This window comes from Varanus komodoensis, unplaced genomic scaffold (genome assembly GCF_004798865.1).
Source record: "Varanus komodoensis strain SLA01 unplaced genomic scaffold, ASM479886v1 scaffold10, whole genome shotgun sequence".
In the NCBI taxonomy this organism is placed as follows: Eukaryota; Metazoa; Chordata; class Lepidosauria; order Squamata; family Varanidae; genus Varanus; species Varanus komodoensis.
This window is the reverse complement of record NW_025335269.1, coordinates 11,982,333-12,007,246: the sequence shown is the minus strand read 5'-3', so window position 1 is coordinate 12,007,246 and position 24,914 is coordinate 11,982,333. Positions and strand designations below refer to the sequence as shown.

The 24,914-nt window shown below is 41.4% G+C and overlaps 1 protein-coding gene across 7 annotated transcripts in view; it reads right to left on the bottom strand.

Moving 5' to 3' along the window:
• The window catches only part of GLI3 (GLI family zinc finger 3), a 476,769-nt gene that overhangs the window by 405,015 nt on the left and 46,840 nt on the right, over positions 1-24,914 (bottom strand). For 4 of the 7 annotated variants that reach the window (XM_044454104.1, XM_044454087.1, XM_044454118.1 and 1 more), the window contains exon 2: positions 13,513-13,566. The gene's annotated coding sequence lies outside the window, so the exon portion shown is untranslated. Of the gene's footprint in view, positions 1-13,512; positions 13,567-14,120; positions 14,235-14,561; positions 14,777-24,914 lie in introns of those variants that run through there. The other 3 variants (XM_044454095.1, XM_044454109.1, XM_044454105.1) reach the window with 2 other exon arrangements.

Below are 24,914 nucleotides of genomic sequence, written 5' to 3'. Positions count from 1 at the left end.
TCAAGGTGCATCTTTGCTGAATCTAGAGGATCACTGTGGGCTGATGAAAAATGCTGTAACTGAAGCGTTCATTGACAAGCACAAGAGTTTACATTCTTAGCCTGTTTGGATCAAGGGGCAAGGATTATGTTGCACTGGCTGAATTGCTGAAAGGTGCGTGCACTGCTCAGGTTGAAGAATGGAGTGAATTCTAACAGAACCTTCCAAAACAACATTTTAACATCTCAATTAAAATAGATCCACCGAGGAAGCATTCCACTGAACAACTTGCAGATTAATGAAATCATTTCACTGTGGTGATTTTGTGAACAGACAAAGCTTATAGGTGACCATTTTGGCAAACTAAAGAGAAAATGAACTGGCCATTTTTTCAACTGAAAGTAAGAATTTTACAATAGCCAGTGCTAAAGGTCCATGATAGTTGGTGGGCCTGCAAAAATTAACATGTTTTCTGTGAGTTGTAGGGAAGTATATAAGTGACAGTCAGTGGTTTTATGAGGAAACAAAGGGGAAAGAGCTCCTATATCCATAATAATAATGGATGCACAATAATGGATATGCAACCAAACAGAGGTGCACAATGAGCTCAATAATTTACAATGAACAGTGAGTTCATCATCAATCAACTGCCAACAGAAAAGGAGGACCGACCAAGAAACTAGACAGATTTGTTTGTTGGTTTTGGGCATTTTGGAAAGTATAAATAATGAGGAGTATGCACCCACTCACACCTTTTGGTTGCATGGAAATAGTTTTTACTGTTGGGAGGGGCACCTCAGACATCTGAGGGGCACCAGGTTGCGGAAAGCGGGATTAGAGGAATTCAGGTAATATGTCACTTTCCCTCAGAAAGTTGATCCCATCTTGTTCCACCCGTCAATCTACTTTCCAAAGTGCAATTGTTTTAAAAATTAACAGGGGTCAAAGTGTCCACTGTGGGGAGATTCTGCTAAAAGTAGGCTTATTTGAAAATAAAAATGAAAATAGAAGATGAGAGAACTTTGGGGCAATGGATAAGCGAGTATGAAAAAAGAGCAAAAATGGGGGAATTAATATTTGTCTTCAGAGACACAAGGGAGGCTGGCTAATTATCTGCTTGGCATTTCCATGGCTCCACAGGCAGATGCACACAACACTTTGGTGAACAATCAGACCCATCAGGGTACTTGTTATGTTATAATAATTGTCTTCCTTGGGTATATTGTCAGACAGCAATCATAAGGCCAAGTGCAATTTGTTACCTGATAAATGTGATAATGATTCAACAAGGCATGCCCTGTTGAGTCTTACTGCAATTATACAATCTATTGTTAGGAGCCTGGGGAAAAGAAAAAAGTGATACATTTACCAGGCCATGGAAGTTAAAGATGTCACTCCTGCTGCAAAGATGGAGCAGTAGCCAATCAAACTGCTCAAGTACCATTTGAATGATTAAACTCATGCCGCTTAACTTTATGTTAGAATTATGCACTGTGTGAAGAAGCATTTACTTTGTCTGCCCTGAATCTCTCCCATCACTCAGCTTCATGGGATGACCCCAGGTTCTAGTACTAGGAGAGAGCCTGAATTAGCCACCTTCTCTACGCCATGCATACTTTAACTGTTCTGTCCTTTGCAATAGTGCATTCAATCTCATTTTAGCTTAAAGTGTCAGTAAATTAGAGCGATGCTGGCATTTCAAAGATGTTTGATGGAGAAGGGATTACTGCCTCCCTCCCACGGGAAGCAGGGAAGACATGGGGCCAAGGAAGGAAATATGTGGGGTTCCAACAAGTGTAGGGGGAGTTACAGCACCGGGGGAAAGCCACACCAGGTAAGGGGAATGCCGCCCCGATGGCTGTTGACTGTGCCTCTAGTCTGCCCCCCATCAGCAGGTCTGGTTGTTGTCCTCTCAGTCTGTCCTCAGGTCTACAGATGCTACTTCAGAAGGTCAGTTTTCTCAGCTGCTATACTTGAGGGTCTCCTGAGTTGCTCTAGTTCATGAAGGCAGGGCAGGACCCCTGTGGCACATATCCCCATGCTGAGGAGCCCTCCAAAGTTGGCTTTGCTATTTAGCTTTTCAGAAATGGATGCTGGGTGGCATTTCCTTCCCCTGGTGGGAAGAAAGCTCTGCCTTTTGGGGAGAGCTGGAATGAAAAGCTTGAGCAAGCCACATGGATTCTGCCTGGGGGATCCTATTGGTAGGATGACTAATCCCACATGAGATATTTGGCCCCAGCACCTTCAATACATATGGAGAAGCAGGAATTTCAACAAGTGCAGCTTGCTATGCAGTGGTTAGAAAAAGCTGCAGCTGCCAAATCCCTTCTTTTATATAACTCAGGAATGTTGACCTTCTTGCAACCCAAGGGCTGAATAAAGGTTTGGAGAAGCACTTGGGCCTGCATTCTAGGGGAATGGGGGAGAACTAGTATGTGGTCACTGGGAAAGGAAGCAGGGCCAAAACACCAACAAGTGGCTAAGCCTTAGGAGAAGCATTTCAAACTTGCAGAATGGGAGGAAATTGTGCAAAAGCTGGGAAGCCACCAGACGACCAGTGGTTAAAGAACAGAAGCACGGCCATCTGGTGAGCCTGGTTAGGTTTCCCAACTTGAGGTCCTGCACACCTACTCATAGCGGCTGGGCCAGTGCAATGCCTGTGGTGATACTTCGAGCCACGCGTGGTACCAACCTCCCACTCACTCACCTACAGGAAGTGCCTTGGCCTGCATCCCCCGGGGCAGTAAAATAGAAGCTGCTATTGGGCCTTGGGAGTCAGAGACCTTATTCACTGCTGAGAAAACTGTATGAGCAGTCAGGTTCTCCTACATTCTCAGACCTGGATCTTCACAGCAGGCCCCTTTCCGCCACAGCTGCCACTGCATATGCTCTAACCATGCGAGTCCTGAGAGAGAGAGAGAGCCTCATATTCTGAGCTGAGGCTCAGAGGTTTACATGCTGGTGCCCATAAATTAAGTGCAGTCTTAGTTGGAATCACATTCTTCCCTATGGCCGTGCGGGTGGAGCAGGGCAAGACTGGACAGCGTATTTTTCCTCTCCATTGAGTTCAGTGGGAGTGTTATGACTTATCTCCACCCTAACTGCAGGTGAAGTATTATCCCAGCTGGGAGCTGGGAGCAGAGCATAAGAGGGTGTAGGACTCAGATTCAGCTTGCAATACTATGCACACTTGCTCAACAGAAAACTTCATTCAACACGTAAGATTGTTGGGCTTTCCTGCTCCCCTAAGATGCCTGTAATGGAGCAACCACACAAGAGCATATAGTCCCAGGTGGTGGCATATTTTATTTATTATATGTATATCTTGTCCTTTTCCCTCCTACAAAGAACTCAAGGCAGCTTACAAAAACTTTCTTGCCTTTTTATCTTCACAACAGCCTGTGAGGTAGGTTAGGTTGGCTGGCCCAAAGTCACCCAGTGACTCTTTTTTGCAAGCTCCCTTGGAGCGTGAGAAGATATGAAGAGAGTCAGTTTTGGGGCTACAATGTATAGGCTGTATTTGTTTATAATTCCCTTGGAAACTTTATTTTGTTCACTTTAGTCTGTTCTGTTTATATTAGTTTTTTAATTCTATGAGTTATTCTACGTATTTGTATATGTTAAGAATTTTTTTTTAAACATTTTTTTTCTAAACCCAATGAGCATCACGGCCAAGCGAGGACTAGCCAGTATAGCTGGAGCATAAGATTGCATGGTTAATCCTCCTTTCATAATTTCCGCCATGTCTTTTATGCCCTGACAGAAAGAATGGAATGCCAAGCAAATGGTTCATGTTGGCTCTTGGCTAATTACACCTCTCCCCCGCCTTACAGGGTGGACTCTTCCTCCACTTTCTCATTCATTGATGGATTCCAGAAGACATATAACATACCTTTGCTTGGGGACTGAAGTTCAAATGGTTAAGGAAATGCAAGCCTGCCAAGCAATGGAATCCACCTCCTAACCCCAACAAAGCATTTGTTTATAAATAGGAAGAGAATTTTCTAATAACAAGAGGCAGATGTGAAACATCTTGATTCACTTCACATGTACTCTGTCTCACCCACAGAAAGGGAAGTCTAGCAAGAGTGGACAAGAACAGCTTTCCGTCTATCCTTGAGGGTCACATTAATGTGTGTGTGCATTTTCTGCAGAGCCCAGGAGCTGACTGCAAAACCATTTGCAGCAATCATGATAGCATGAATGCTCCAAAGAGGGACAGCTTTATTTATATTACATAATTTCCAGATTTTTCTTGTTTAATATGATAAAGACATCAACACAATAAAGCCAACTGAGAGCCTTTGGGTTTTCTTAACTTCACTGACCATGTCTTCTGTATCTTCCAAATAATCTTGTTCCCATTCAGCACAAGAGTATGTCTGTTTTGAATGCACTTTTGTGGCTTAAAAGGGTTCATGCACTTCCAGTTCTGCATTCGTAACACAGTTTTGCAATTTTGTCTGCCAGGGCTGGCTTTGAGAAGTGTTACATCCCAGAAAAAGAGTAGCAGATAGCATATAAATGCTGGAATCAGTGCTTCAGCCAGTCTAGGCTTGCTGGTGGCAGCCAGGCTGACTCAGGATAACACAGCATTCCTTTTTATTTGGTTTTTAAACTGTTTAATAGTCCTGGTGTGTCTGGAGGGGCGTATACATAGTTACAGACGGGTATGTTTACTTTTACTGTAAGTTATGCTGGATGTGTAAGGAACCTATATGGGGGGTGGGAATCCATTGCATTCCTCGGATTTGGCTCCCTCGACTCTGGTTTGCTTTGACATGGCTGGGGGTCCAAGCTCCAGGTGAGCATGCCCAGTATTTGGACAGCACCCATCAGGAATAGAGCTCTGAGCCCTGCACACGTTCCGTGCAAGCAGCACCCCTTTTCTGCAGCACATGCAACAGCTTTTGTTTGTGTGCTGCATGTGATGCAGAAGAAGGTTGCCAGTTGTGCAATCTTTGTTCCATGATCATTCACAGACATCCTCTTGGCTTGGCTTGCTTTTCAAGTCAGGGCTGAGCATGAGAGGAAGTCTGCAAATCCTAGAAGGATGGATTCCACAAAGCTTTGCTGCATCCCTAAGTTATGCTTTTGTACGACAAAATGGGGTTTATTTCCATCAGGGCAGGAGAAGCAAACTCCATTTTATTATTGTAGTCATAATGGAGCTATGATTTCAGTGAATTTAAAATGCAAAACGGCATATACTCAGAGTATTTCTTTTCTTCCTATTCCCAGCAGCAAAGAAACATGAATCTTGGAGTGGTAGAGGACCAGATTTGGGGGCTCATTTTATTCCATGGATCACAGCAATTGCCCAGCATTCTTACAGCTCTCCTTAGGTCCAGATGTAGACAGTGGAGCTTGCTGTCGTTAATAGAGCATGCAATTCATCCTGCCTTTCCAAAACCGGACAACACGGCAGACAGTCTGCATTGGCTCTGTCTTTTTGTATGAGCCCTTGTTTCAAGGCACCGATTATCCCAGGGAAGCTTTGAAGAGGCTTGGATTTCCTTTCAAGAGTCACGCACAATCGCTTCATTTGTAGGAAGTTATCTTCCCCATTCAAGGTGAATGCGCCTTCTCAGCACACATGACACATTCTGTTCCTGTGGGTATTGGCATGAGTGTCAAATGCCTGACATTCCTTTGCTATTAGTCTCTGGCCCTGTGATGGTCCTAATGAGATTTCATGTTGTTAAACAGACGTCTACTGTGAAGTCTTTCCTGTGGCAACCAACACAGGAAATGGCAGTGTTTGTTTTTTGGCAAAACAGGGGAAATAATTAGGATGCAGATGATGAAATGTACACTAATTATGAAAAGAACGACATCCAGGCATGAGCAACCTGTGACACTGTTCCACTACTCTAAGTTGAGTGGGTGCATCAACCCTGAGCTGCAAACTCAGAGCTGGTCTCCCAAAGCACAGCAGTTCAAATGCCACGGAAATTTCTTGCATCTGTTGCTTCCCACCACAGTTCTATCCCAGCCAGCTCAAAGTCTCCTCTCAGTTATACATATGTTCACCTTTACCATGGAATTGCTGCACTTCATTCATTTACCTTTTATGGCATTCACACAACACTGTCAGCCAATCATAGCCATCCCATCTATCCCCCATGGTTCTTTTCCCTTTTCTCAAGAAAGTTTTAATTTTTCAGAAAAATTGCACTCTTTCCACAGGTATAATTGCCTGCAATGCTGCCTTTCCCTCTTTTAAAAAAGAAGTGTGGTTTAGGCATGCAATGTGAACCCATTTATCTTCTTTTATGGATATTGGCTGGGTGACATGCACACACACACAAATAAGGTTAGATCCAGGTTAGATCCAGCTCTAATCATACTTAAGAGCATACATAGAACTTAAGGTAGTCCTGCCCAAGTAAAGTCCCCTTGATTTCAGTGGATCTCTTCTGACTTAATCTGAATCTAATTCTCTGTGTGCAGTGATAGATAGAAAGGAGGAGGAGGAGGAGGCAGCAGGGAAAGCCATATGAGATGAGACTGAGGGAAATGGGTCTTTTCAGCCTGGAGAAAAGGAAAGGGCATCTGTTGGCGACATACAGTATGTGAGGGGGTGTCGCACGGAGGTGGGTAGAGACCTGTCCTCCCCTGCAGAGGAAGGCAGGATGTGCTCCAACAGAGCGAAGCTCAGAGAACCAAGGTTCAATTTGGATGCCAGGAAGTACTTCCTGACAGTTAGGACCCCGAAGGTGTGGAATGGGCTTCCCTGGGAGGTGGTTGAGGCCCCATCGGTGCGGGGGTTCAAGTATAGGCTAGACATGCACATGGTGGGCATGTTGTGAGCGGAGCCGGCTGAAGCCAGGGGTCAAACTACCTGGCCTTGGAGACCCATTCTGACGCGCTCTGTTTCTATGATGATGATGGATGATGAATGGATGAGAAAGAGAGAGACAGAGAATTTGTCTATGTTGAGTATATTCCAGAAGATTGTAGGTAACATTTGTGGGTTCCTATGTTTGCCTGTCCTCCACTTTAGCAGTAGAAGAATGATGAGGGAACACCTTTTCTAAGATGGCATTTCTATGCACATGTTTGATAAAAACTTCTATAAAAAAAACCTTTTCCTTAAAAATCTACCCAATTAATTAGGGAAAGTTTCTTAGTCAATCCAAAGGGGGTTTTCAATTAATCTGCCAGGTCATTACCTAATATGTCTGCCCTAGCAATAGTATTAAAGTTATGATTCATTAAGTAACAGGTGGACAGTTTATGGAATATCTGTATAAAAAAGACCACTAGGTTTTCTTTCAGAGGAAACCTGTCATTTTGAGAACCCTAACCCAAATCTGAAGTATAAGAGAGCGTCATTCTAGTGCACTCTGTAGAATATAAGCAGTATCTTGACATCTTGTTCAGAGATACCCTAAATTCCTTTTGCTCCTGCCTGTACCACTTACGGTACTTGAGCTATAGATTAACCATCAATATATTTACTAATTAGAGCTAAAGAGCTGAGCTTTTCATGATGACCAAATCAAATGTGAGTCACTCTTTCCTTTGAGACACCCTTCACATTTTATTTGACGTGAAAAATGTAGTATTATTTTTCTTTGGAAACTTTGATTTTCATATAATTTTCTTGGCCAACTATATCTATATTGGAAAGGAAAACAGTTTTTGGAATTGTTGGTATTATTCTAGCATATGTTATGCACAAAATTGCCATGCTGTAATAAAATAAGACATATGTCTTTTAATGCATACACTTCAGTGATATTAGCAAACTTAAAAATTACAGAAACTAAATTCCGAATTTGCAAATGAAAAGGAGAAAAAGTTGAAGGCAAATTTTGCAAAAGTAAAAAGGCTTAAAATCCAAAATTCTGTGAGGTCTGAAAAGCAATCAAATGTTGCTGCTGATGCTCACCTTTTTACATGAATGTTTTTGACCAGAGTTCAAGTCAGCCATTCCCTGCAGCGTACTTTATATGCTGAATCCCCACTGACTTGTGAGAGAGGATTTCTTCTTCTTTTTGCACCCCACTATTTAAGAGTTTTTGCACTTCTGCAAATTTCAGAGGTCTCCCTTGCATTAAATTATGGAATTCTGTACTGTAGGAATTTCTGTGGCTGTCAACTTGAACGGCTCTAAATGAGGATGAGATAAAATCACGGAGAGCAAATCTGTCAGTGGCTACGAGTCATGTTGGCAAGCCATTTTGCTGCCTGAGGCCAAGGACAAGATGGCATCCCCTCCCCTTTCACATACAAAAGCTGACTGGACTAGCAGATGCATCTGTATCCAGCAGAAATGAAGGGAGTAACCTTCCCCACTGGACTTCAAGGCAGCCAGCATGCTAACTTAGGGGGTACAGAATGGGCCATCACAGGTGGACAGCTCTTTCCATGAACATCTCCTGTTTTCCCCAAGTGTCTGCTACCTGGGGCAGCTGCCTCACTCTGCACTCTGATGAGATATTTCACCTCCAACATTGTTGGCAGTGTGACGTAGGCTGGAGGACACAAGTAGAAAGATGCTTTTAGGCTCAGGTTCTGCTTGTGGGCCTCCCATGGGCACCTGGACTAGATTAGCCTTTGATCTGATCCAGCAGGGCTTTTCTTGTTTTTCCTTAAACTGTTAGTGATAGTTTTCCTGGAACAGGACTTTGGGAAGCAAGGGGAACGGGAATGATCAGTTCTCACATATCCAGGACTTGCCCTCCAGCACTTTCTCCTAACTTCACCTCTAGAGTCGCAACCTGAAGGAACAAAACACTTCCTGAGAGGGCTCAGATCTGCCCAGAGAGATGTTGAGAAGACAGTGAGCAGAAAAACTTCTTCTGGCTTCCAAACCCTACATACAAACCCAAAATCTAGTTCTGTTCCTTGATATTGCTCCTTGATGTAGTGCCAGTAGACATACATGCTCAGTACATTTAGAAATAAATAGCCTTCTTTTTGTTATATGTATGCATGCATCTATCAGGGCTGACCTGGAGCCCTCTCCTGCCTGACACCCCACCATTATTCCATGACTAATTGTTTGGCAGCTGAATCTTTTCAAAACTGATGCTAGAATAGCTTCCTCCACTGCACTTGAACACAGCAAACTAGCTTTGGAGGCTAATGTAGGCTGTGTAGCACACAGCTCTTTCTTCCAGCACCTTGCTGCTACCTCGTGGTATCTTCTCCCTGAGATGACAGCCCCACTTTATTTAATACAAGGCAGAACCTGATCTTCATCGCTTTGTTTTCTTCCTGAACATATCGAATAATTACAAGATATCCACCCAGTGATTACAAGACTGGTTCACAGGACGTGAATCAATGAACTGCTATCTGATTCTTTTGACCCTATGAGGCTGTTGGCATGGAGTGAAATCCAGCGCACAGTAGCCACTGCTACATGAGAAGCAAGGCCTTCTGCTGAGCATCTCAGGGCAGTATTGGAAGCAGGAGCTGGCTGGGTTGGCACTGTGCAAAAGTGCATTTGCTGAGCATCCAGTTGCATCTAGCATGTGCCAGTATCAGTTGGCGGTGGGGACCAATCAGCAGCTACACGCAACTACTTGCCCCTTACCTGGAAACACTCTGAGCTTAGCACCAGCAGCAACAGCCAAGAGCCACACCTGGCTGCATTGCACCAACTGGAATGCCTGCAATTAGATTATTTCCCACTCATTTGTTAAAATCCCATGATGCAACAAAGACATGAACAAAGGTTACGTGGAACAAAAGCAACGAAGGGGAAATACTCAGTGGGATCAAAAAAACAACCTGGATTTTTACTAAAACTTCAGATAGACAACTTATGCCCAATAAGTGTGTTTCAGCTATTCCCTTGGTTCTATTCCCTCACCCCCAAACCAGATACTAGAGATCTCCACTAACAAAGACAAATTTCATTAAAGGTATGTAGGGATGTGCTTGCCTTCAGATATATCATGTGATTGATAAGACTAACAATGACCTTTCCCAAACATTTCTGATCGTTCTCTACAACAAAACACAGCAGCTTCTTTTCATAACCTGTTTTGTGCAATACCAACATGAAAACGTCTTTTACTCCTTTTCCCCTGTGTTTTTCCTCTGCGTTTTAGCCACCTGGAGCTGCAGGGCTTCCCAGGGGTCTCCCCACGTCTGGAAACAATGAAGTGTTTGCCTCAGCTTTTACTTTCACCTCCTTATGGAGAAGGGTGTCTGCTCATCGCATAGTGAAAGTCATGACAGGCAGTCACGCACACACTCGCAACTCAATTTTGTGCTGGACTCAGACATGCATCATACCATTCCCAAATCTCTCCCCCCACCATCCGCCATCATGGCCAAGCTGTACCAAGGCAGCTGCTTGTTGCTACTCAGTAGCTGGTCAAATCCCATTAAATGCTTGTCAGAGTGCCCAAAACAACCTGAAAGTGAACCCCTTAAATTACATTTGTTGAAAGATCCTTGATGTCTGTTCCTGCTTTCCATTTTATTCACAGCTAGGAAACACTACTGTAAAGTTTTCCCAACCCTCTTCATCCTACCTAAATGATCAGTCGATGTTAACTGGATTCCAGTGAGTCTGCCCACCATATGTTTCTGAGAAGAGCAGAACTCTTTTCTTTCCCTATAGTAAGAAGGGAATGGCTATTTACTTCTGAATGCAGAGATGCCCATTCTTTACAGTGATTGTAAAAGCTGAACAATAGATGGCAAAAGAAGAAGGGACTGCAGAGGATGAGGTGGCTAGGTGGAGTCACTGAAGCAGTTGGTATGAGCTTAAGTGGACTATGTGGAATGTTGGAGGACAGGAAGGCCTGGAAGAATATTGTCCATGGGGTCGCGATGGGTCGGACACGACTTCACGACTAACAACAACAACAACAAAAGCTGAACAATTTGTTAAGATTACAAGTTACATTTGGAAGAGCAGGTGGTGAAATAGTTCTGAAAATACTAGGAAACATCCAGGTTTTCTAGACGTCAGTATAAACCCACATGTTCAATACAGAGACAAAGAGTATTTAAATAATGATGGATAAGAGATCATGGTATACATTATCAATAGAAAACTGAAGTGTGGAACGCCCACTTTTATGGATGGGAAGTAAGAAGTAAAAAAGTAGAGTCCACCCTATAGATCTAAAATTTCTGGAAATTATGAAGCCATGGGAACAAACCATTTTTCCTGGTTTTTTAAAAAATCATTCAACTTTCAGAAATACTGAAAAAACCCCACAGTATTAGCACTCTTTACAGACTGAAAGTTGTTTTGCCACTTTACGAACTTTAAGTATATCTGACCATAAAATTATCATGTCTGACATATTGCAAGTACAGTTTATTCAGAAAAATAGCTAGAAATTCAATTTAATTTTTAACACGTTTATACTGTTCTGTTCGTATTCTAAACTGTAAGGAAACTCTTTGGTTTTACTAGCTTATGAAGAACAGGGGAAAAAACAATAAAAACAGGAAACTATCAATATTAGTAAAACACATAAAATTGTGTCTCCTCTAGTCCTTTAAGCACAGCATCAAGTAAACATGAAGCATTCATTCCCAAAAAAGGAACTGATGAAAATGAGTAAGCTTGTGGGTCTCAAAGAGTATACATCTGATTTAACCAGCCTCATTTTCTTTGGTACCGCTATCAATTTCAGTTTCTGCTTCTTCTGCTTCTTCTGCTTCTTCATAGTTCTCATGGGCTTTAAAAATTGAGTTTGCCCAGATTGATACAAGCTTCTCTACACTTTCACACACCCATTTATTTCTTGGTTGCTGTGAATATTTCCAGACATTGACCAGCTACAGAAGATAGAGGGAAAGCAAGAGGAGTCAGGTTGTGCCATGCAAAGACCATGATGCATGAGGGATATGTTTGGCAGGATCCCAAACTGCATTCTCAAACCAAATCCCTGAGGATATTCTGCATTCTGCAACATTTGTAAGCACTTTTCCAACATCAAATCCTAAGTGTGCTGCTCATCTGCTTGCTTTGTCACCCAGTCAAATGCTGCAGCAGTTATATCACTAGCTACATTTTTGCCTTTGAATCTTGGATCTGATCTGTAGCAGCAGGGGTTGAATGACAATAAAATTCTTCCCATTTCTTAATAAGAGCTTTCATTTAATTTTCTTTTGTAGTTGTACGTGAAGATACAAGTAAAACCTTAAAAACTTTTTTTATCATAGCCATGTGGTAAGGAATTTCCGTCCATGGAGCACAGTCTGATTCAGATGCAATGATTGCTGAATGAACTGGCTTCAGAATCTCCTTGGAGTTCTGCAGCTAAACACAGAAGACACCCTTATCAAGTGCAGCGTTCCTTACACATCTGGAAGCTTTACAGTACTCAGTCATTAGTGTTTTTCCCAAAGAGCTTCTTTGTTTTCTTTCTTTGTTTTCTTCTTTGTTTTCAGAGGTGATTACCACTCATCCTATTGAGTTTTACTGCAGATCTTGAATATCCCTATTTTATTCTTTGCATGTTTTTCTTTTTGCTTCTTCTGCAGCTACAGTATGTTTAACTTCAGCTTTTATAACTTCTTTTGATCATCTGTAAATTGACCAGATTCATTATTTCATTAAGAAGCAAGTTTAGCCTATGACATAGACATCCTATTGCAGTAGGATCTGGGTACTTACTAATTTTGAAATCTTACGCTGTTTTCAGATTACTTGCAACCTTCAGTCAGCAATGCAAATACTGTACCACTCCCTATTTTCTTTAGGATTTCATATTTTCTACAACTGATATACTTGCTGTTTGTCTGTTCTCTCCTGTTCCAGTGCTTCTGTTTAAAAAAAAACCCTGGTTGAAGCGCTGCTGTTATCACAAAGTTTATTAATTCCTTCTTCCTTCACATTTGTTCATCTGTCTGTAATTCCTGGAAGACACAGTATTTCTAATGTGCTTTTTTCTTGCAGGTTCCATGACACTTTCATACTCTGACTCTAAAAAAGGCTTGCTCAAACAATGTCTGTTGGGCAAATGGTATGAAGGCCTTACTATTGTACAAGCTTCCTGTCAGTACGCATTTTCAGTTACAACAGGGTTCCAGAAGAATATATTGTTCTTGCAAGAGCTTGGTCAGATTTCTTCCTGATCTCCTGGCATCATTTTGTACACAAATGAAGCTACTGAGTGTTTTCTGGATACAGTTGCTTGCATTGTTTGTTACCTTAAGATGCAGTTGCTGATGGGGAAACTCTTCATGATAATGCTGGTGTTACAGAAGGAGCAGAGATTGGACTTTTGGAATGAGACCACTGGGAAAAGCTATTCAACAGCATGGTCCTCTTTACAGCAGCACTGAAAATGAGTGGCAGACATTTTCTCAAAAAGATTGTTCTGGACAGGCCAGAAGCAAAGTTCCAACAATGATGTCTCCATGAAGCAGCAAGATAAAGCAGCAGAGACTGGTGCTAGAAGACTGATCTGTAAAGTTGCTAAATGAACATTTGGTTTTGAACTTATCAGGTACTCTATGTGACGGCATTCACACACACACACACTGTTAAAGATGACATTGTATTTTGTAAGACATTGGTAGAAATGGTTTGTCTCCACCTACCTTACTTTGCTGTTTCTCTGAAGACCCTGTATTAGAATTCTTGTTGAAGAGTATCTGAAAAAGAGAAAAAAAGCAGAAAGTTAGTTGGTTACCCCAGCTGGGAAGAGGAAAGTGAGGATGGATCACATCAGTGACAAGGCAACCAGTTCTCACTGGTGAATTCTAAGCCCCCGCCCACCATACGTTTCCTCTCTGTAGGGTCTGCCTATGCTCATAACTATCATTGTAAGTACCTGAATGGGACTTGAGAGACTTACATGTACCAGATACTAGTGGGGCCAACTCATGAGTGGGTGGAAATGGGCATGATGTGCACACCCTCCTCAAGAGGAGGATGAGCACAGCATGATCTGGCCACAATGGCAGCAGGCGAGCTCAAGAGAAGGCCAAGCGGCACATGCCTTGTCTGCCCAAACAGAACAAGGCTTACTCCCTCTTCTGTCGGTCTTGGCAAAGAAATCACCAAGTTTCCACTCTTTCCCAGGATCAGAAGTAGGGAGCATCTGAAAACCATCCTGAAGTGCCACTTGAGCACTTTTGGGTAGCTGTTATCCACACGCCCTGCTCTGCCCTCTTCAATGATCCCACAATTTCCCCTGAATACTAACAGAAGGCCTGAGGGGCAAAGAAGTGCCTCAGGACCTCTGGTCAAGCACAGTGTGGGAGGACAGTCTTTCTTGAAGCATGGTGTATAAAATAAATTGTAAAAAAAAAGTAATCACTTGAATACATTCTTACCAGCATTACAGCTGTGCCCAAAACAGAAGCAACTAAGATGTGTCACTATACACGGGGTTGTAGGGAACAATTTTTTTTTTTACTAATCACACCTAGGTATCTTCAGCAAGTCAGCTGTGCCAATTGCTTACTTCCTTTAAAGACTAAACTGGAATATGTCCAAGGGCACCTGCTAAATATATCCATGACAGAAATTTATTGAGGTGCACTCAGAAGTTGCCTCTCCCTGGCTCCAGGCACATACAAAACCTTAAAAATCAAGACACATTCAACATGCACTGGAGCAATGCCAAAGTACTTTCTCTGCTCACCCAAACATGTATTCTTCCTGTTCTGCCATCTCATCTAGTTGGTTCTCTCCCCACTAGAAATGCCTGGGGAAATAAACAGGCTTACATAGGGAAGGCTGCAGATGCTTCCATTATAAGAGTTACCAACCACAACAACAAAGAAATATTGCTCCCAGGCTAAAGTGTGTCTGCCAGCACGATCTTGGAACTAATTTTTATGGCTTGGTTACATAAACCTCTAAAAAAGGAAGGTTAATGATGGAAACACTGACACAACCCTAATGAGGGCAATGAGAACCATGCTGCTGTAATGTGGTAAGCTGGGCCTCTGGAAGAGTGTCTGACTTGCTGTGAAGAGAGGAAGAAGACAAGCACAAAATCCTCCCACACTGGGAATGCTTCTTTTGGAACTGTCACGTTGCTGTTGTTTACTGCTGAAGTTACCTACAGTATCCAGGCACTCTAAAAAAAGTTTCAAAGAGAAAAAACTGGCATTGGCTCTGCCCACATGCTCATTCTCCGAAGGCAGAACTAGAGAATCAGTTTGGTATCGCGGTTAGCTTGTAATCGGGCCAGTGATGAATCACTGGGCAAGAAGACACACATCATCAAAAAAGAAGACAGCTTTCCACTTAACATTTGCTTGCGCTAACACACAAGCATGCATTCTATTAAGAAAGTGCTATCACTTAAATGGTAGTATAGATTTCACCATCGTGGGGATGACTGTGACTCATAGGCCTGCGTGCCTTCCTCAATCTGTTCTGAAGAAGCTGTTGATAGCCACTTCAAAGCTCTTGCGCTCTCCATCCTTATGGTTCCTTTTCAAACCAAACTTCGCGAACCCCCAGACAGAAAACACCTCTTAAAAAAGACAATAGTCCTCTGGCAGCCATTGAAAATAGAGGACTGCCTTCTGTAAAGGAGACATGTGGTTGCCCTTTATCAGACTAGGAGCAGGAAGATCCAGATTCAAATTTTCACTTAGGCATGAAGTTTAATGAGATCACAGAATAATACAATTGGAAGGGACCTAAAAGCCATGATGTCTTTTAAAGCTCCCTCACTCGACTTTATAGATATTTAATGTAACTAAATTTGGGTTATGCTACATTTGTATCTAGTTAGATCATGTATGATACACAAGGAAAATATTACATTAATATTGCAACCTGCTTGGAAAGAATTCAGACTAGTATAGCAGAGTACAAGTTTAATAAATAAATAAGGAAAGGGGAAAAATCAGATGGTTATGTAGTTTCTGTGCACATGCAATTGCCATGCTTCCTTCCCTATCTTCCCACTCACTGTGCATCCCAGGAGCCCACAGGGACAAGCTTCCCTTCTTTACCATATTTTTCCCTATTGGTCTCAGTTGTGTCTTCCTGACTGGTCCACTGAGGCTTTGAGCTGGGTTCTCTCTCTTTTCCCTCCTGTTTGTACCTCCATCTATTTAATGCTCCCTAGACAATCCAGCTCCCAACTTTTTTTTTAACATTAAAACTGTTCTGTTACAATTCCTCCTCTGTGCATTTACCTACTTTCTACTGGTTAACAGGGTGCTGGGCACAGTGTTTAGCCAATAGGAAGAAAGTGATTCTTGACTTGTATGTGTTGCTAGGAGGATGTGGAGAGTAGAAACCAGATGCCTAGAATTCTGTTACCACTCTTTCCATGAGACTCTGTGGTGCTTTTTCACCATAATTGAAAAATGGAGCATCTAGGTCTGGATGTTCTGAGAAGCCATGGTGAAGCATGAAAATAACATAAGCCATTGTTCTTCTCCATGGTTTCCAGAAAGCAAATGTACCACTGTGTCAATGGATAATAACACATTGATGTTAAGTTACAGAAATCCAAACAGACTTGGAGGTAAGAATCTTTGGCCTTTTAGATGTTTTTGGACTACAACTTTTATTCCCAGAGGAATGGCCATGGAGACTTACTGTCAGGTTTTAAGGCACAGGGCATCCAAGATAGCAGCCAGTTTATACTTTGTCAACAAAATGTTGGTTGAGCATAGGCTGAGCACAAGCCACACATGATAACTCCCACACTACTTCATCTATTTTTTCCCCTAGTGCCACGGTTTTTCCCCACATTCTAGTGATGCTTTGAATCATGGACCTGAAAGAGAGGGGAATCCCATGTAGTTATGCCCCAAGGCAACCTTCTCCAACATGGTTTCCACCAGATTACTTGGACTAGAGTGCCCCAGCCAGCATGGCCAGTCTTCAAGATTATAGGACTTGTAGAGGAACCAGGATGGAGAAAGACTGCCATAAGGCACACTTCGATAATTTCTGATCACTTGCAGTCTTTTAAGTACATTCTATTATTAAGGTGATGGTATCAAATCAAATGAGGATTATAAAGGCAGGAACAGGCAGTGACATTAGATGGGATTTGCATTGCTCAATATACAAAATGAGTTTTAACATACTTATGCATTGTCTTGGGGCAAGTATTCCAACATTGGCCAGAATGCAAATTTACTAACTCCACTGAAAGCACCAGACAGCAATGCATGTGGCTTTTCTTTGGTGGAAAATCCAGCTGTTAACGGCAATTGTGTATATATGTTAACAACATGATGCCTTTTGGATACCATCCAGAAAAATATTAGAAAAAGAAGTTACCAGAAACCATGGAAAATTCTCAGAACCATGGAAAATTCTCCAACCACAGAAAGAACTGAAAGGTTTGCTAAAGACTTGTATTTTTGAATTGCACAAATCTCAACAATTATTCTTGGGAAAGAGTATTTTATGGCATGTGGCATACTATGGCACAGTTCACATACTGAATGGAAATCCTTTCAAGGCCATTTGGTATTCAGAAGAAGGGAACTTCTGTTTCACTTAAATAATCAGCCAGTACAGGAGAAGGTGGGGTGCCTGTTTTGCCATTTCTCAACCTGCCCTCTTGGAGAGCTTAAAGGAGCAGAAGGAATGTCTTCTGTGCACACCAAACCTGCTTTCCACAGAGCTCTGCTTGCAAAGGAGAATATTGCTGAAACAAACTGGAAAATAGTGCACCATATGATAGAGTGGGCTTTGCCAACTTTCTGAGCCATGGGACAGTCACAACACACCATTTTCACAATAAATATATATTAATAAGTAACTTCCCCTCCATGGATCACTGCCTTGCTGTGGCGAAGGGGCTTGTGTAGCTCAATGTAACTTGGCCAGCAATCTGTTTGCAGTGCAAAATGAGGTCCAAGCCCGAAAACACAAATTTTTTCAATGGGGTCCTATTTCACAGAGGGGAGAACTGGTAAAGATGCAAGACAAGAAACTTTTCCAGGATCCTGAATATATAGCCAAGCTGTGGTCTGAGGTACAATGAGCGTTTTCATTTTTCCAGGATTCCTTGCTCCCATGGGATCCAGTCACCTAATAACGGTTGCAGTATCACCACACCCGCTCAGCACTCACTGTCTCTCACTCACACACAAAGTAAGCTAGGCTTCTTAGCTCAGAACACCTTCATCAACTCTGCTCTTTCCTGGGCTATAGTAATCAATGCTTTAGTAATCTTCAGGTTGTGATGTGCTGCATGTAGGGTGCCTTTTGAAGCTTTGATCAGTGCAGAATTCCAGGTGGTATCCATTGAAACCTCCCGCTAATGGCTATACTTCTGTCAGCAGAATATGGGGTGGGGAGATTGTGCATCAGCTGTCCATGCTCTTGAGAAACTGCTCTGAAGTGTTAGGACAGATTTTGGGAGGGGATGTGGGAACAGAAGAAGTCATATCACATGAGCAGAAGGCTGGTTTTCACATGTAGAATTCTGAGTCGTTTACCTAAGTGAAACTATATTACAACAACCCTGCAGGAATTCTATTGACAGCCTCCTTGCTTTTGAATTAATTCAAAGTGCAGGTGTGTGGTTTTAAAGTTGTAGATATCCTGGGATGTAATACCTGGTGGAGTGCCTCCTCCCATATCACCTGCCCATGCATTATGATCCACAGATGAGATGTTTCTGAGTCCCATCAGTAGGTGAGGTGCGTTATGCATCCATGCAGGAGAGGGCCTTTTAGGCAAAACTTTCAGACATAACTTTCCTGAAAGCTCTGAGCTGTCATCGTACTATTTCTGATGCCAATGTGCAATATTTTCATTTGCTCGCATGTTAGATATATTGCTCACACCATTGCTGATTTTCTAGTCTTTATTCCTCCTCAATTTTATTGTTAAGAGGGTTAGTTTTTTTGTTGTTTTAGTATTACTATAATTCAATTGGCAATTGATCTGCCGATGTGTGAACAGAGTGCTCAACTGGATGGCACATTGGTCTGATCCAGAGTGGCTTTTCATATGTTCTTATAAAAAGTTTGTGTATCCCACCATGAAAATCCTTTTTCTGTGTATGGACGAAAATGCAATTTAGATTTGTTTGAGGGAGGGAGGGAGGGAGGGAGAGAGAAGGTAGCTGCAGCTCTGCTTGCAACTTCTCCTTGAGAAATCTGCACTGTCTGAATGTTAAAAGAACAAATTGAAATATGATTTTTCTTCTTGAAGAATTAAGACTTTTACCACTAACATTTCTTAATTCTCAGTCTGTGACTCAGTCTTAACATTTCTTAATTCTCAGTCATAAGAAATAAACATAAATCCCTTCCATTTTCAAAACTGTGCATTTTGGCAGATTTTATTATTTTTATTTATTTATTTAGAATATTTATATGCCATCCTTTCACAGAGCCTCAGGATGGCTAACATAAATAAGTAAAAATAGTAATAAAAACATAATACAAATAAATTCCAGATGAGGCCACAGTAGCCATTGCTCATGTGGCTTTATAAGAAAGAAAGTACATAACAATTCTTGTAAAGACATGCTGGCTGAAAAGGATGGATTCTATAGCAGTCTTAGATCAAGCTAACTACCTTCATGGACCTAGAATCAAAGCCTGTATGTTGTCACAGAAGAGAAGGTAGAGTTGTTAATGCTGGTACAATCAAAGTCCATTTTCTGCATCTGCAAGGTGGATCCCTTTGTTAAACATGCTGGAAATAACAATTTCATATTTGGTCTGGAAGAATGGGCCTCTTTGGAGAATAGGGTCTATTTCAGCTCATAATAAATAGATCTATTCCCCGCTTTTCTTTCTCTTTTTACACCTTATCTGCTTTGTTGCTGCTGAGCATTGCAAAAATCATCTCATGCTAGCTACCTGCCCACTCCTGTTGATGTGCTTTGATCCCTGTTGTAAACCTGCATCCTCATTCTGGCATTTTCAATCTGATCTCCCACTTTAACCATTTTTCCCCTTTTTTGCTGAAGCAAAAAAATGTGAGCCATGGAAACCATGTAGGTTTTATTGTACATGCGTCCTGAAACTTTCTATAATAAGACTTATTTATTTTACTTGTTTAAATAAATAAGTAAATAAATGTTGTAACATTGCATGTGTAATCCGCAGCACAGCCAATTACCACCACTACAGACTCCCTTATTACATTGCAACACAGCAGCGGAGTTAAACCATAAGTTGTGGCCCAAATCCAACCCATTTGACCATGCCCCTTCTCTTGTCCCCACCCCTTTTCTCCCTAGCTATCTTGTTGGTTTCCCAGCTTTTGTACTTTCCCACCCATGCCCATTCTAAAGTCTGAAGTGTGTCTCCTACAGTTTCATTACTGGCTGTAGGAGCTTGAAGTGAAAATATGTAATTTTTGTGTATATGTATAGTGATCTCACCACTTTTTGCCTTTGGCCTCACCCACCAGTGGAATGTGGTCCCAAGAGTGTCTCCAAAACTGTATTCAGGCCTCGGCCTAAAAGAGGTCCAACACCCCTGCAAGACCCTGTTTCACTATGATTGAATTAATATGTTCCATGAATTCCAATAAATCAAGATTTTATTTTATATTTTCTTAGCCAGTGTTCCAAAAATGTTAGTGTTCTCAGGAGGAAAACTTTGGATTTAGCTAGCATACACACAGCAGGTTACTTTACTCTGATCTCTCCTAATGGCCATGACAGATTATATAGTGCTTGCCTACACGCACACACGCACGCACGCGCACACACACCACGTACCTTAGTTTTTGAAATACAATAACTCAAGTGACTCTGACTGCACGTCTACTGGTGGAGCATTTGGCTTTCATGTGTATTCTCCATGTCACTGGGATCCCTTTTGCTTTTTTTTTAAGTGAGGCAGTACTTAGTTCAGTAGTCTCCCAGTCTCATTGTCTTGGAACTTATCACTGCCCCATTGCACTGTTACTTTCACTGAAGCCTGACACCAAGCCCTGAAATAAACTGTTTTCTTAGGATTTCCTGCTGCACATATTTCCTGTGGTATCTTGTTTAAGCTCTTAGTTGGCTTTCCACCATGTTGTGATGTGCCTCTTTAATCCCCCTTTCCATGTCTTTTTATCTTTATGCACCACAGAGCTGTTCAGACAAGTTCCCTTTCTACCTCCTCTCTAAGCCACTGAATGAACAAATGCTTAGTTACATCCACCCAGGGAAGAAACTAAGAGGTACAAAAAGGGACTTTTTGTGGTTTATGAATAATATTCACATTCAGAGCCTTAGTGGCAAATCTTTCTTTTCATCGTTATCTCTTTACTCATATGCACTCACCTCAGTTTAGATCCAAGGAAATGTGAGGTCCAGGAATGGCCCTTCCAAGCACAGAGGGAGCCACCTGCGTTCAGAAGCAAATCTTGTGGTACCAGATGACTATCAATTCCGTAACATACTAGCACAATTTCTTTCATTATGATGAGTGGGATATACTTGGAAGGAGGGCTTCTATAATACATTGCCTTTATCCAGAACCCAAGGCAAACTGGGCCCCTTTCGAGCATTTATGGTACTTCCTGAAGCAAAACAGGCTTCCTCCAAAGTGATTAAAACTGAAACAGAACATGGATAAGGCCTTGTGTTGAGACCTGGCAATACAGTCATTCTGTCCCCTTTACAAATAGCTTATTTTGGTTTCATTTCTCTATAATACTGATATACTGGGGACTGAAGTGGACCACTTGGTCTACCTTCTAATAATGGGTTATATTTTATCAAGGGCTTTTCAGTGACTGTGCTTTGGTGGGGAAAGAATTTGAGGACTGTAAGTTCTAATAAAAATTGTGGCTACCCTTCAATTTTTCTCAAATGCCCCTGCTAACTTTAGCAAACAAGGAGAAAGTGTGAGGTTATGTGCTGGGTTGGGTGACTTCATGTTTAGTTTGTTCATTGGTTCCTTTCATCTTTAACTCGATCCTTCTGTCAGACATTTTCCTGCAGTGCAAAATCTGTTTCTGCTGTACTTTCTCAGTTCCATATTGTTGTCTGTATGTGGCTCCACGGAGACTTAGGCAGTGGATCCACCCCACTCAATCAAGGAAAAGAAATTAAATGATATATTTGAATGTAGTTTCTGGAGTGTTTGTGCATATGTGTGTGTGCGCGCTATGATAACACTATTCCTCTATTTGTCAGCGTTTTGCTTTGCTTGTGAGGCAGGCAGTAAACCACACCTTAGCTGTTTTTTCCCCCATAGGAAAATGTTTGCTTTATTCCTAGCCCATTTTGTTTCCATTCTCCTTCTATTCCTCATCCCATCAGTTAATTTTGCATTGCCACTGCATCATAGTATTTTTGCTAAATAATATATTCTTGCTTTTCTCCTGAAATCCTTTGCTTTCTGACTTTTGTTGTCTATGTGTCTACCCTGCTATTGATTGTTGTAACGGCAGCCAGGCAGTACAATCCAACCCAAGTTTTCCATCTTATGAGTTTGCAAAAATAAATTTTGGATTACGAATCCATTCTGGTTCTATTCTCATTCTGTAACTTATTTCATATGGTACATGGTACATTATTATAAGCACATCATATTTATAATTTATTATTATTAATTATCATTATTTGTTTTCCAGCTTTTCTCCTGGAATTCTTTAATTTCTAATTCTAATTTAATGAATTTCAATTTATTATTCCTTCAGCAACAGTAAATCTAGTTGCTGTTCTTGCTGTTGTGGCTGTGCACACACACACGCACACCAGTCTTGGCCAGTTTGTGTTCTGTGTGCCTTGCTTTCTGCCATAGTTATAGGAAGCAAGCAGTTCAGTCTGCAAACAGAGCTTGAAGAAGAGCTTGAGCCAAGCCAAGAGCATGGAGAGGAAACTATGCATTTTCACAATGCTGTGCAGGGAAATATGTAGCATTTAAAAGAAAGCCAAACGCCAACTTTTTTGAAATTGTGCCTTTCTGAGGGTTATCAATACAATGCAAGAGCAGATTTGCTCGCACCTGCTGTTAGCAATCTGAGCATTAAAAAGGGGGGGGAGGGGAACCCAAGCACTATCCCTGTGAAATCTGAAAAGTCAGCAATATAGGAATAAGGTAAGAACACTGGCTTGACAACATAACCTGAGGCAGTGAATTTGAATCCGTTCCTTGATCTGAAAGGACAGAAGCCTCTCAGCCTTTTTGATATGCTTGGGCTGAGGCAGCTTTTATTCTAGCTAAGGGCAGAAGAACAAAAGTAAAACGAATCATATCTTAAGCAGCTGATTATGACTAGTGTTGTCAAAGTATTTTGATGGAATGCACAAGGTAGATAATGAAGCCATAATAACAATTCTTACAGGATTTCAGTGTCATGGGATTTCTTGGCCATTGTTGCTAAATGTTGCTCTTTTTGATGCCTTCCTATTGTCTGTTTTTGTGTGCTTGTGCAAAGAAATTGTATATGATGCCTGTGTCACATGCTATATCAATTATTCACCTTGGGTATAAGTCCCACTGAACACAGAAGTTGCTTCCAAATAAATACACAAAGGGCTGAGCTCCTTTTTAGTTCAGAAATATTGATGTCTAGAAACACACGCACACATGTCAAAGACTGACCTTTAGGTTACACAAACATTTTGCATTTAGTTTATGTTCACCACCTATAATTTGGGATGTTACGATGCTCTGATTGGACATTTTAAATTAGCATCCTGGTTTCAGTTTGCAGCACATTTGTCCCAAAGTATCACAAATGTAGCTTGGATTTCTAAAGAGAATTTCGCTTTCACATCTGTCCTAGTCTAATCTAATTAGCACAAGAGACAATTTATCCATTATGTTTGTCTCATCATTTATGAAGGCTTGAGGACCGGGGCACTCCTTTTTCTACCCAATGCTTCATCAGCTTCTTTTCCTACTTCCCCAAAGCGATCACAGCCTATTCTATGTCCTGGTGTCCCCATGGTGCCACTTCAGGGATGTGGGGAGCTTTTTGGAGCTGCTTCCCCATAGCTTTAGAATTGGATCCTGAGCAAGGCGCAGATTGCACATTGTTATTGTAATCTCACAGAACACAATTTGCCTGACTTCTTTATCCTAAAGAAACCTTCAGGCCTATCTTCACAGGTGTCTTGTGTAAGGGCTTGGTTAAATGCAACAACAGTTAATGGCAAAGAAAATCCATTAGCTTTTAGGTGGGATGGAATGGGGAGTCAACCTGATTTTTTATTGCCAGTTGTTGTTTTTTTAATGGAAGTCTGATGGAGCTAAAGAAGAAATCCACCTGAGAATAACTGGGATCTATTTTTGTTGTTAATTATATTGGTTTGTGGGAGTGGGCTTACATCCTATTATTGTGACCCCTCAATATACTTTTTATGAGATACATCATTTAATGAAGCAGGTGAAAATTAAAAAGGGTTTAATAAATGGGAGATTTGACACTGACAGAAAGCCATGATAGTCTGTGCTAACACAGGGTTTCTTAAGACGTTTGGGCAAGTAGGAAAAATTGTGATGTTTACTGATTGTTTTACTTAAAGTAATACATACAGATGAGGAACTGGTTTTTGTACTAGCGGGCTATGCTTGCTTTGTATTTCAGGCTTCAGGATGCAGATTGTAAGACATTTGCCTTTTTTTTTTTTTAAGTACACACATGCATGTGCACAAGCCGTCCCATGCTTTGTATAGATGAACTGAGTAACTATGGGATTTATTCTTCCACAGCAGTTGCATATATTCCTTTTAGGAAAAATGTATGTTCCTTCAGCAATTCTCTGCCTTCACTGTTCTCTGCACATTTACTTTCTATGCTCTAAATACATTTTGCAACTTTTAAACCCCATTTTGTTTATCTTACAAGTGTCAGTGTGGGTCAAATACTTTACCACAACTTTATTAAAAATCAGTCATTTGAGGAAGCCCTTTGATTTGAGCAACAGCACTGGATGGTAATTGTAGCAATTGATTTTAATGGTCCAGTTTTTGCACATGTGTGACCAATTAGGTATCCTTGATACATGGCATTTACCCCATACTTTCCTCTGAAATGCTATTAGCACATTATTATTAATATGCTAAACTATTACTAGTGCACAGTTTGCTAGATA